We start from the raw sequence: 13,275 nt of genomic DNA, 5'->3' as shown, positions 1-13,275 counted from the left end.
TACAAGTTGATTTTCTACCATCTACTGGGGAGGAGGGGGATAGAGAGGGAATAAAACTTTGTTTATGAATTTGTGAACCTGAGAACCAGACCCTGGTGGGTAAAGCCCACCAACCATTTTCCTCTCCCCCCTAATTTTGCAGTCTTGTACAAATATATGAATCTGGAGATGTGAATTTGGGAGTTGTCAGCAGTGAGAATGGATGAGGTCCCCAAAGAAATGAGTGCAGGTAGAGAAGGGATCCAAAGATGAGCCCTGAGACACCTCCACATTATGTACAGGAATACAGGGGATGAAGAGGAGGAAGGAGCAGGTCCCCACCTCCTTGAGGATAGATCCAAACTCCTTAGCATGGCCTGTCGTGATCTGGCCGCTTGCTGGCTCTCCATTCCTGAACACACCATGTTCCTGCATGCCTCTGTGCCCTGACTTATGCTCTTCCCTCTGCCTGGAAGCCCTTCCTCCCTGAGTAGTGAGCACTTCTTCATCATTCTCATTCTTCAGTACTCAGTTCAGACATCTTTGTTTTCACATCGTTGGCCTCCAGGTTGCTCCCCCCCCAACACATACACACCCCAAATTCACTGAGGAATTTGCCCCTTGGTCCAGGCCCCTTCTCTATCCCATTTTGTGTTCCTGTGAGTGGCCTTCCCACACTTGGCCTTAGTTCTGTGACCTCCTTGACTTTAGTTACCTTTCCATTACTGATGCTTGCTCATTTATTGGACTATACTCTAGATTCCTTCATTTTCCAAAACCCTGCTACTTCTGGGAATCCTCTTAGCCTACAATCTCCTCTTATTTTCACCATCCCTGTTTACTCTAAACTTGCTCCGTTACCAGACTGAAGCTCCATTTCTTCTACCCTTCCCCCCCCCATTTTTCTGAATGGAGCTGTCCGCTCCTGGTTTTTCAGCCTGGAAGCCACCCTTCCACCTGCCTCTCCCTTGGGTCACCCACTACTCCATAGCTTTTCTTCTGGAGCATCTCTACCCTGCTTCTCCTTTTCTTTTCCTCACTTGCTGCCACCACCCACCTCACCCTCGGAGGATCTTTTCCTCCCCAGCCCCCACACCTGACTTGGGAATGAGACCAGCTCCCTCTTTGCTGCTCCCAAATATAGGTGCACAAACTCTTTCTAGTCTAAGAATTCATCTGCCAGTAACTGCAGAAGGAGAAAGGGGAAACCAGCCTAAGAGACATGGGGTTACTGAGTCCCAACTCTCATGGGCACTGGTCTTTAGCTTCTGCTTTTATTTGGAGCCTTTTCTCCAAATATCTGTCAGAGGACTTGCTTGAATTAGCCAGCAAATGATGTGTCCCCTCGACCTCCAGTGAACAACTTGAAAATCTGAAGTGGCCTTGAGGGGCTAATTCCTCCCTGAGCTGGAATAAGCCCCCCAGGGCACTTCCTCCTGTCTGTAAATCCAGCCTTTTTCATCTTCATTCTAAATTTACCTCAAAGAGGCAACTGACACTTGAAGAGGCCCTTCTTAAAACTCAGCAACATCCTAATAATGCCCATGACAAGACTGGCGCTTCCAGACTGCCGTCCACCCCACCCGTGGGAGTCCGGCCAGAGGAGCGGGCCGGACGTGCCTGAGAAAGACGCTGAGACTCAGGAGCAGCAGGGGACCAGGGAAGGAGGACAAACTCTTGTGTGGAGAGAGCTGACTTGAGTAAAACATTCCTTCCTCCTCAGTCATTTCCTCTAGGACAAATATGAGTCCCTTACAGAGGCAGATTAACCCTGAAGCTAAAAGTTTAAGCTTTAGGGCCTCTTACTTGTCAGAGCCCCTTCTAAAGCCCTAAGAGGGTTGCTAGCAATTGTTCACATGGTGGAGCAGATGCCTCTGGTGCCCCATGTCCCAACCCCTCAGCCGCCTCTGATTGCTGCCGGAGCTGAATTCCCTGAAAGCTCCGTTACCAATGAGCAATTCCCTGAAAGCCCAGGCTCCCCCCTGGGGGCAGCGTCCCACCCCAAGCAGGCTCTCGATTGCTAAATTCTGCTGCTTCAAGGCGATTGAGAGGTGGGAGTGAAATGGATGTTAATAACCTGGAGACACCCTCCTCCGAAGGGAGACAGGGACCAATGGATGAGTGTTTGAGCCTTTCCTCCTCTAGGAAGGCAACTCTGGGAGACATTCCCTACGGTCAAGGTGTGACCTTGATAATGCACTTTGATATTGGCTTTTCCTTCTTTTCTGTCTTACTCTTCCTGCTGCCTTACTCCTGGGATCACTTCCCAAATAAATGCCTGCATCTGCTAGGTCTTTGTCTTAGGCTCTGCTTTCAAGAGAACCCGACTGGAAGCTGCTCTAGAAAGCCAACACTCAGGATGGGATTCTGGAACTAGACAACCTTTCCAGTCATTCAGCAAGAGGATTCCATTTGTTGCTCTACTAGAGTGTGATAGCTCCTGGGTATCACATGATTATAATACTACAGACTGTAGTATTATAATACTAAGACTCTTACCTGTTGTAAATTGAGATAAGGAACAGTGGAAGGGGAAACACTAGGTCATGCAATATATCAAATGAAATGTGAGTAAGGGTAATTATAAGAATTGTGGAGTTAGCAGCTTTTGCTAAGTGCCCAGGGAACCTTGAAAAAAAAGAATGACAGTCTCCATTCAGCTAACTAGCAGTACAGGGCATAGTGTGAAAGCCAGAAGGCCTCCTTGGCACTGTTTAAAGAGATCTTCATCTCCTGCAGTTGTAGGAAGACTGTATTGAAAATTGGGCCTAGTATTTAACCAGCAAGTGCCAGAGCTGCTAGCGTCAGGGCCCTGATAGGGAAGGAGTGAGACCCTAGGATCTAGGATGTGGACATTTGAGTGGTTGTACCTGAAAATCTTGAACCCCCAGATTTACCTGAATCCTCTAACCAGTTAAAGAAACCCTACCCCCTTGAAAGTAGCCTCCTTTTGACAGAAACCACAGGTGAAGATCTTGCGTGAGGAGGATGCCTCACAAGATGTCCTCCTCCAGATCCAAACTCTCCTCCCCTCCTTGCCTCCAGACCAGTAACTGGGGTCAGGTCTCAGCACAACATGAACAGGGAAATACAGGCCATGCTCCAGGAAATAGCTGACTCAATGAAAGAGTTGCAGGACCTGGCTAATACATACTATAGAAAGAGGGGAACATGTGAGCGAATGGACTCGAGTCTGTCTGACCAGGATGTGGAACATAATGCTAGATGGGGACTTGGGGTTTAATGTCCTGGAAAGGATATCTGGATGCCCTAGTAAGGTATATGCACACCACAGGGTGAGAAATAAATCCCACAAAAATTCAGGGGCCTGCCACATCAATGAAGTTACCAGAGGGGCAATGGTCTGGGCCGTGCCAGTGTGTTCTCTCTAAGGTAAAGGGCAAGTTATTACACCTTGTTCTTCCTATCACCAAGAAAAAGACACAGCACTTGGTGGGTCCTTTTAGATCCCGGAATCAGCATATCTCACATCTGTAATTGCTGCTTCTTCCACCCAGCAGGGACCAGTAGTTTGAAATTACCGTTACTGATACCTACTCTGATATGGGTGTGCTTCCCTGCCCACCGTACTTCTACCAGCATCACTTACTGAGGGCTTACTGAGTCTGATTTACCAAAATAAGATCTGGCATTGTAGCACCCCCAGATCAAAGGACCCATTTTCCAGGGAAAGAGGTGTGACAATGGGCACATGACCACAGAATCCATTGGTCCCTCCATATACAGCATCACCCAGAAGTGGGCAGCCTGTTAGGAAGATGGAGTGGCCTTGAAAGGTTCAGCAAAGGCAATAGCAGGTCTGGGGTGCTACCCTCCAGGATGTGGGATATGCTGATATCTGGTGTTCACTGGTAGCTGGGTTACACAGTCCAGGAATCAAAGGGAGTAGAAATAGAAACGGCCCCTCTCATCATCTCTTCCAGTGTCCCATCTTCAGAGTTTGTGTCTCCCATCTTTATAGCATTAGGTGTGATGGATTTAGAGGTCCTGGTTCCCAGGATCAGGAGAAGGGGAATGCTTCCACCAGAGGATACATGAACACATGAAGATTCAGTGAACTACAGCTTTGGACTCCTCAGCCAAGGGACTGTCAGGCAAAGAAAAGTTTTCTATACTAGCCAGAGCAATTGACCCTAACTATCATGAGGTTCCCTAAAAGGGGCAGTGGGGAGCATGTCTACAACTCAGGGGACTTACTAGGCCACTTCTCGGTGCTTCTATGGCCAGAGTTAACAATAAGCAGGCAATTGTAGCAACCATGAACTTTCAAAGGCAAGACAACCAAGGGCCTCAGAGCAGGCAAGCAACCAAGACGAGTGGAAGTGCTGGCCAAGGGTGAAGGGAATTTAGAACGGGTGGTGGAGGAAGGAGATAATGAACATAGTTACAAGCCTCAGGACCAGCCACAGCAACAGGGACCATTGTTTTGTTCCACTGAACCTCTCATACTGTCTTTTTTACAGATTGCAGATGGCTACCACATTGAAGGTTCAGTTCCAGGGTGGAGTTTATGAGGGCCATAAGCAGATCTGAGAGTCAAAGGGGTGAACCAAAGCAGACACCTTTGGTGACCCATTTCACATACCTTAACCCTCCTCTGATTTCAGCCTCAGCTGTGAGGGACAGTTTCATGAGAATTCAAATCTCACACAGGGCTGTACCCATATCTGCACAGGTCTCCAAGGTGAACAGCGTCTGGCGTGTTGGAACAATTAGGTAAGGGAAGTCGGCAAGCCAGATCTGCAACTTCAGGGTAAGTTTGGCTTTAAGGGATGGGTAGTTGGGCTGGGGTGTGAAGCAAGGCTGGGTGTGGGCCTCGGCTGGACAAGGTTCTGCTGCCCCCCCCCACATGCCTGGAGTACCCTTGCCCAGGCTTGCCCCTGCGGTCTTCTTCTGCCCCACCCCTGGTGGCTCCCTCCATTCTCCTGTCCCTCTTCCCTTGAACTGACGGTGTCCCAGAACTGAAATGTTCACACACTGCACACTTTCCTTTTCTGCCCAAAGACCTTCTCAATACCCTGGGAGGCCACTTAGCCCCCATGCAAGCACAGACTAGAAGTGGGGGGGGGTGAAATAGCCCAGGGACAGCTCCCACCAGTAGGAGATGGGAGCCAATGGATAAATGCTCCCAGCTCCTTTCCTATAGTTGGCAATTCTAGGAGATGTTCTGTCTGCTTCTCTGAGTCCCCAGTGGAATCAAGCCCACATTTCCCACAGCACTGACTTCAATAACCCACCTCATCTTGATTTTTCCCTTTCCCTGTCTCACTCTGCATCCCAGGATCACCTCCCAAATAAACTAGCAGCATCCAAGCCCTTGTCTCAACCTCTGCTTTGGGGGAACCCAAAATAAAACAGATAAATTCATGTTTTTGTAAAACATGAATTTTTTCAAAAAGTAAGATATTTTTACCTCACTTGGTTAAGACCACTCTCTTTCCTCTCTGATTTTCCTCCTGTCTTCATGTCTGATGACAGTGGAATGGACTCTGGCATCTCCAGGATCTGGTTTAGGGGAAGTTGAGCTTTAGTTTGGGATCAATTATGTGACTGAGTCACTTCCTTGTACAAAGTCATTGCTAGTGGGCCCAGTGTCAGGAGGCTTCCAGGATGGCTCTTACTACCCACTGTGCTAACCTGCTTACCTGACACCATGACACCCAGGTGCAGAGCTGGAGATGAGCGTTTGTTATGTTGCCCCTGGAAGTATATTGGTAGTAGAGGAGAAACAAGGCTTTAAATGTATGGACCCAGAAGTTAACGTGTGTAAAATTCTTCCAATCATCAGATAAGTACAACTGTAAGCAATTACATTCTTGTCGATACCTAGTCATAATGTAAGATCATTCCTTACAGAATAGCCTCCATACACACTGTTTGCTTTTTTATGAGATTTGCATAAAGCAGAATTTATTACAATTCTTCTGTTTGTAGGGCACAAATCTGTACCAGTACCATAAATAGTAGTTATGTCTTTTTGTGAACCCACACCCCAGTGTATCAGCTCACATCTTAGCATAGCTGATGCGTTTTGTCCTGGAAAGCCTGATGGTTCCAAACAAACTAGTGTGCAAAACTGCCATCAATGCAGCAAAATGGCCTGAGGAAACAAATGCTCCAGTGACAAAACTCCCACGCACATTGTCAATAAATCAATATCTGTTGAAAAGACTAATTTGATTGCATAATGATGTGGCTCAGTACCAATGTAGCAACTATTGTTAAATTCATTTGAATTGCTCTTGTGTATGCCGTAATTTCAGATTGATTTTGTGGGGTTTTTTTTTTTCAGTATTACTAATTATATCAATTTTCAAATAAGATGGTATCTTAGTCTGCTCAGGCTGCCATAACAAAATACCACAGACTGGGTGGCTTAAATAACAGAAATTTATTCTATTTTCTCTAGTTCTGGAGGCTAGAAGTCCAAGATCAAGGCTTGAGCTGATTTGGTTTCTGGTGAGAGCTCTCTTCCTGGATTGCAGACAGCGAACTTCTGGCTGTGTCCTTACATGGCCTTTTCTCAGTGTGTGCACACACAGAGGGACAGAGAGCTCTGGTGACTCTTCTTATAAGGACACTAATCATATCAGATCAAGATCACAGTCACCCTAATGACCTCATTTAACCTTAATTACTTCCCTACCCCAGATATAGATGCAATGGGGATTAGGGCTTCAACATATGAATTTTGGAGGGGATGCACACATTCATTCCATAACAGATGGGAAGAAAGTGTCCTAGGAGAAGCTAAAATTGCAAACTGGAAAAAAAAAATATATTGGCACAAGCTTCAAAATGTCAAAACTTTCTTATGATATCACAATGGAAACTAAAACTCTAATGGTCTATATGTTACTGTGAAGCCTCACCTTGTATTTCATTAAGAAAATGGGAGAAGAAGAGATTGGAGTGATGAGTCTACAAGCCAAGGAATGCCAAGGATTGCTGGCAGCTACCAGAAGCTAAGAGAGAAGCATGGAACAGATACTCCATTCAGAGCCTCCAGAAGGAACCAACCCTGCCAGAACCTTGATTTCAGACTTCTGACCTCCAGATCTGTGACAGAATAAATTTCTGTTGTTTTAAGCCAAAAAAAGAAAAGAAAATAGAACCTCTAAGATGGGAACATCCTCATCTTCCTTCGACCACCAAATCTATCCACCCCTTGCATCTGCTCCCACATTCTCTGCCTGCCTTCCTATTACCCTGGATGAATTGCCTCTGTTCCCATCCAAGTCCAGGCCCTCCACATGGGCTCAGAAGTCCATCTCCTCATGCCTTCTCAAGGACTTCCTCTCATAGTGACCCCACTTTCTCTGGCATTGCCAGTATTTGCCCTGCTATTGGATCATTGCTATGTAGCCTTCAAACATGTTCTAGGGTCTTCCATCATGAAAAATGTTCTCCCTTGATCCCAAGTTCCCTTCCATAGCAAAATTTATCAGAATAATTTTTTATGCTCAATGTCACCATATTCTTCCATTCTATTTACTCTCAACCTACTCCAGTCAGGTTTAACACTCCATGGAGACTGCTCTTGGCATGATCACCAATTCTGCGTTGTTAGATCCAAACTACTCTGCAGTCTTCTTACTCTGGGTAACCTTTAACTTGGTTATTCAAGCCAACACTCCCCTAGGCTTCCATGAAGTTACATGCTGTTGGTTTGCCTCCTACCTCACTGGCCACTTCTTCTCAGCCTCCTCTGCTGACTCCTTCTCTTCTGTCTGATCTTTAAATGTTGGAGTGTCCCAGAGTTCTCTATCTATATTCTCCCCCCACCAAATTATCACATCCATTCCCATGGCTTTATATACTATCTACATGCTGATAGAATCTCCTGAGATTCACATCTTTCTGTAACCCCTCCCACATCATATCAGGGTTGGTCTGTGTGATCAAGAGAAGACAGCAGAAGTGATGGTATGTTGCTTCCAAGACTAAGTCATAGTGTGGTTTCTGCCTCCTGCTCTCTCTTGGGTCACTTGCTCTAGGAGAACTAGCTGCCATGTCCTGAGGACATTCAAGCAGCCTATGGAGTGGCATGGGGTGAGAAACAGGCCTCTTGCCAATAGCCAGCAAGGAACTCAGGCCTCCTGCCACAGTCATGAGGGTGAGCCATCTTGGAAGTGGATCCTCCAGCCCCAGTCAAGCTTTGAGGTGACTGCAGCCCCAGCTGACATCGTGATTGCAATTTTGTGAGAGATCCAGAACCTGAACTACCCAGCTAAGCTGCTCTCAAATTCCCGACTAAGAAAACTGTGAGATAATGTGTTTGTTGTTTTAGGCTGCTAGGTGCAGGGGTAATTTGTTATGCAGCAATACAACTCCCAAGTTTAATCTCCAGCCTTGTCCACTCCACAGATCTTCAAATTCATATATGGAAGTACTACCTGATATCAACCCTGAAATATCCAAAAGCATCTCGAAATTAATACAGATGAACCAAAACTCTTGATTCAGAGAATTTCACTACCACCCAGTTTCCACTCTGGGAGAAATCTCCATCTCAATAACCACTCAGCTTCTCAGGACAGAAACTTAGAAGTCATTATGGATTCCTTCCTTCCCCTCACCCTCCACACCCAATCCATCAGCTCTGCTTCCAGAATTAGTCTTGACTAAGTCTACTGCTTTCCACCGCTATTTCTACTACCTTGGTCCAGGCCACCATTATCTCTTACCTGGACTATTGACTCTTAACTAATCTCCCTTCTTCCACACTTGCCCATCCCACAGGAGCAACCAGAGTGAATGGCCTTAGTAAAAATTATACCATGTTACCTGGTTAAAAGCCTCCAGTGGCTTCCCAGTACACTTGGGATAAAATTCAAACTCCTTATCATGGCCTACAAGGCCTTGTATGACCCCACCCTGCTAGCTCTCATTCATTCATTCTCCAAACGTTGGAGCCATTTTTCTGTTCCTCAAATGCTTCAAGCCCATTTCTGCCTTAGGGACTTTTCACACATTGCTCCCGCAGTTTCCCCTTCTTTGTCATTTAGGCCTAGCTCAGATGTCACCTCCTCATTGAGTTCTCCTCTACCCACTTTAAAATTCAACTATAATAGCTAACTATGGTAGTCGTTAGCGCTGTTCACCAAATATGTCTGGTTCTCCCACATTTTAGACACAAGGCAGAACTGCAGGGTCCTTGCCCCTCCAAAGTTAGGTGTGACTACATGACTATTTTGGCCAAATGAAATGTAAATAGCAGAAATTTTAAGAGCCAGTGCCTGATCTGCCATATCCTCTTTTCCTGCCTCGGAGATCACGGAATCATGTGTCAAAATGGAGCTTCCATCAGCCTCAGTCCTTGTGTGATTTAGGTTTATCAATGCCCCCTCCCAACCTGTGATGGAGGTGTGGCATGAGTGAGAGATAACCCTTTACTGTTTCAAACAACGGAGATTCTGGGGTTGTTTTTACTATGGCATAACTAGCCTATCCTGACTGATACACTCTGTGCCAGGAACTCATCTGGGGGCTTTCCATGTATTAACTCATTCGCTTCTCACAACAACACTATGAAGAAGGTACTCGTATTATTCCCATGTTATAAAGGCAGTGACTGAGGCACAGCAAAGTTAAGTAATTTTTCTGATACCACAGAGCTAGTAAGGGGCAGAGCTGGAATTTGAACCTAACCAATCTGGTTCTAGATTTATGCTCTTAATCACTCTGCTGTACTGTCTCTCAAAGACTTTCAAACTCATGTTTGAATAAGGAATTGACAGAGTCATGGGTTTTATTATACATTCATACATCTACAGAGAAAAGGGAACTGCCAATTTTCATCCTCAGGACTGATTATTTATATATACACACACGTATTGTTATCTTTTAGGAATACAGTGATGTCACTTGATATTTTAATTGATATTTTAATATCAATACCAGGGCAACAATTATCAAGTACAACAACCAATTAGAATAACAGATGTTCTAGAAGTTAAAAGTTATTTTTACCAAATCGAAAAATAATCTCTAAAGTTTGAGTGTCTTAAAAGATCCTCCCCCTTCTTGTAGAAATACTTCCAAGGATAGTTTTTTTTTTTTTAATTGTTTAAAACAAACTCTATTGAGGTATAGTTTACATATATAAAATGCCCACCCATTCTAAGTGTAGTTTGATAAGGCTTGGCAAATGCATACACCCGAGTACTCACCCCCACTATCAAAATACGGAATTTTCCATTGCTCCAGGCAGTCCCCTCCTGATCCTTCCCAGGCCATCCTGCTCCCACCCCTGGCACCATGCAACCACTGATCTGCTTTGTGTCACTCTAGATTAGATTTGGCTTTTCTAAAGTGCCATATAAATAGAATGATACAGGATGCTTTTTTGTGTCTGGTTTCTTTCATTCAGCATAATGTTTTTGAGATTCTTCATGTTGCTGTGTGCATCGGTGTCTCACTCCCAGGGACAGTTTTTAGTAACAGAAAATAGAACAAGCTCCAATTCTGCACAGAACTTTCACAAATATTCTCAATTCCACACTTTATTCAGATGAGATTCTTTGAGCCAATTTTACGACGTGGAATGGTGTCTACCCCTCTGCAGCTGCTGGAAAGAGGAGACAAACCCTTCTTGAAATTCCTTCTCTTCTGCAACATCCTCAAGACTCAATTTCATACACCTAAAACTAATACAATGTTATACATCAATTATATCTCAATTTTTAAAAAAGTGACTCAAAGTCAGCTTTCCATTAGCACCTAGAGAAAAGAACAGGCCTGAGGAACTCAAAACCTACCACAGGGAAAGGGAAAAAGCAGAAGAGAATTTTAAATGAGAGGACTAAGGGGCGTGTAATGTTCGTCTCTGATGCGCCTGATATAAATTAGCTCCCCCTGCAGTCCCCCTCTCACATCTCGCTGATTTACCCCTGACACTTACCACAATCGGAAATGCCCGTGTTCCTTACTTGTTCTGAATGCCTATGGTAGACTGAATAACCATTCACTGACACCAGCGTCCCTCCTAAGGAGAGGATTCTACTCTCCCACCCTTAGGAAGCTAGGCATGGACATGTGACATGCTTTGGCTGGATCTATCACTGATGATACATGTAGCTCTAGTTCATCCATTCTGATTGCTGGAGAGTATTCCATTGTGTGAATACACCACTATTGATTTTACCCTTTTCCTGTTCCAGCCACCAGCTCTTCCCTTGACCCAGCGCAGGCCAGCGTGTCTCCCCATTCACCACTTCTGCTTGTTCCTGGCTCACAAAGAGGTCTCACTTTTATCTTGACTGGACCTTTCTGGGTCTTTTCTATTTTTGTATTTTATTCATCATTATTATGTATCTGAGGCATGGGGTCACTATGCTGCTATTTGACTGTAAGTAAGTCTGTCTTTTTTTTTTTTTTTTTTAATGAGCAAGATTCACCCTGAGCTAACATCTGTGCCAGTCTTCCTCTGTTTTGTATGTGGGATGCCACCACAGCATGGCTTGATGAGCGGTATGTAGGTCTGTGCCCGGGATCCAAACTCACGAAACCCAGGCCACCAAAGCAGAGTGTGTGAACTTAACCACTATGCCACCAGGCCAGCCCCAGTAAGTCTGCCTTAAACTACTTTTCTCTACATCTCCCCCATCCCCCAGTGTATTTCTTCTCACAGGCCTGCTCTTTGGGCCCAGGAATACCTTTCCAGGTTTGTCTTGGAGGCTGCAGTGTCCTTTCGCCTATTCTCCTGGTCATCTTTCTAAGCTTGACTCAGATGCCACCTCTCTTGTTTCCTCAGTTGGAAGGCACATCTCCTTTCTCCTGAGACAGCAGCTGTCACTGCATTTGTAGTCAGGGGCCTGAACTGGAGTCCCCGCTGTTGGGCCTTAGCCAAACTGTGATTCTCTGGCAACCGATTCTCCTCCTTATTCCCTAACCACAATGACGTGGACCCCACCCCCCAAGCAAGAGCATACAGAGTATCACTCGGCTAAAGGTGACCTGGGGCCTGTGGGGGTGCCCCCTGGATTCCTACTGCTCGATGACAATAATAACAGCAGCCTCCCTGAGCAGGCAGTCTGCTAAGGGGTGTTTACAGTTCCAGAAGATCGAAAATGGAATTAGTCTCTCTTTGTTACAGATGAGGAAGTTGAGGCTCAGAAAGGTGAAATGATTTGCTGAAGGTAACACATCCAGAACTACACTTACCAGTGTTGATGGCACATTGACTCCTCTTCTTCCCCCAAATTACTCTGCATCCAAAGGACTTTCTGCTCTCCAGGACAGAAAATAATAGAATATGCTCCCCTAAGTGGTGGGCTGCAACAACACAAAATGTCCCTACAAGGGTGTGAGCATAACAAGCAAGCCACAGGACACTCCACTGATTAGAACACAAGTTTGAGACTTCCCCTTATGTTTTTTTCCAATAGATAAATTTAATTGCATTTTCCGAGGTCTTGGGAGGATCTGGCAGGACAAATACGCCTTGGGAATTATCTGGCATCTCCTTGTTTCCATAGCTGGAAAACTCTTAGGTCTTACTCATCAGCACGCTGATCACTTCCTTTTTCAGAGACATAGATAACATCCAAAATTTTTCTGATATTCTTGTATTTAATTGTTGTGGCTTGCTGAATCAAAGCAGGTGAATTTGATACAAGTTGAATGCCAGTAACTTTCTGGACTTGAGATACTAAACAAGCAATGCCTGGTCTCATATGAATCCTGCAGATAGATTTTCATCCAAGAAATGTCAGATTTCAACAAGAGCTCCGCTCTCCTGAATAAAGACGTTGATGGGGAAGTGAGCATACACAGACCTCATCTTGTAATGGAAACCCAGCGGAACACCCTTGATCATGTGCTTTGACTAGACTGCATGAACTGGAGCCAGTTCCCTTCTACTCTTCACTGTCAGCCCGGAGCCTCTTCCTTTTCTTTCCAAGGAGGCTGAGTTCTGCACTGATAACGTCCCTCCACAAGATTCCTCTGGGGCCCTTCACAATAACTGTGTGTCCCTTCAGGGTGATGTCCACATTTTCTGGAATGTCGACAGTCTGGTTGCTGAAAATGTTCTTCATTCTCACAGTGGATTCAGCAAAGAGAGCACCCTAATGTTTATTTTTTAAACAGATTTATTGAGATATAATTCACATACCGTATAATTCATCCACTTAAAATGTACAATTCAGTGGTTTTTTATATATTCACGGATATAAGTGACCATCATTACAATCAGTTTTAGAACATTTTCATCACCTCAAAAAGAAACTCTATACCCTTCAGCTATCTATCCTTCTATCCCTCTCACCCAGC

At 45.1% G+C, this 13,275-nt stretch overlaps 1 pseudogene; it reads right to left on the bottom strand.

Moving 5' to 3' along the window:
- Window positions 1–12,439: 12,439 nt before the first annotated feature.
- Window positions 12,440–13,114, bottom strand: LOC131422943 (large ribosomal subunit protein uL6-like; annotated as a pseudogene).
- Window positions 13,115–13,275: the final 161 nt, after the last annotated feature.

Source organism: Diceros bicornis, chromosome 26 (assembly GCF_020826845.1).
Source record: "Diceros bicornis minor isolate mBicDic1 chromosome 26, mDicBic1.mat.cur, whole genome shotgun sequence".
NCBI lineage: Eukaryota > Metazoa > Chordata > Mammalia > Perissodactyla > Rhinocerotidae > Diceros > Diceros bicornis.
Note: the sequence above shows the minus strand (reverse complement) of the source record. Positions and strands in the feature narration are given on the sequence as shown.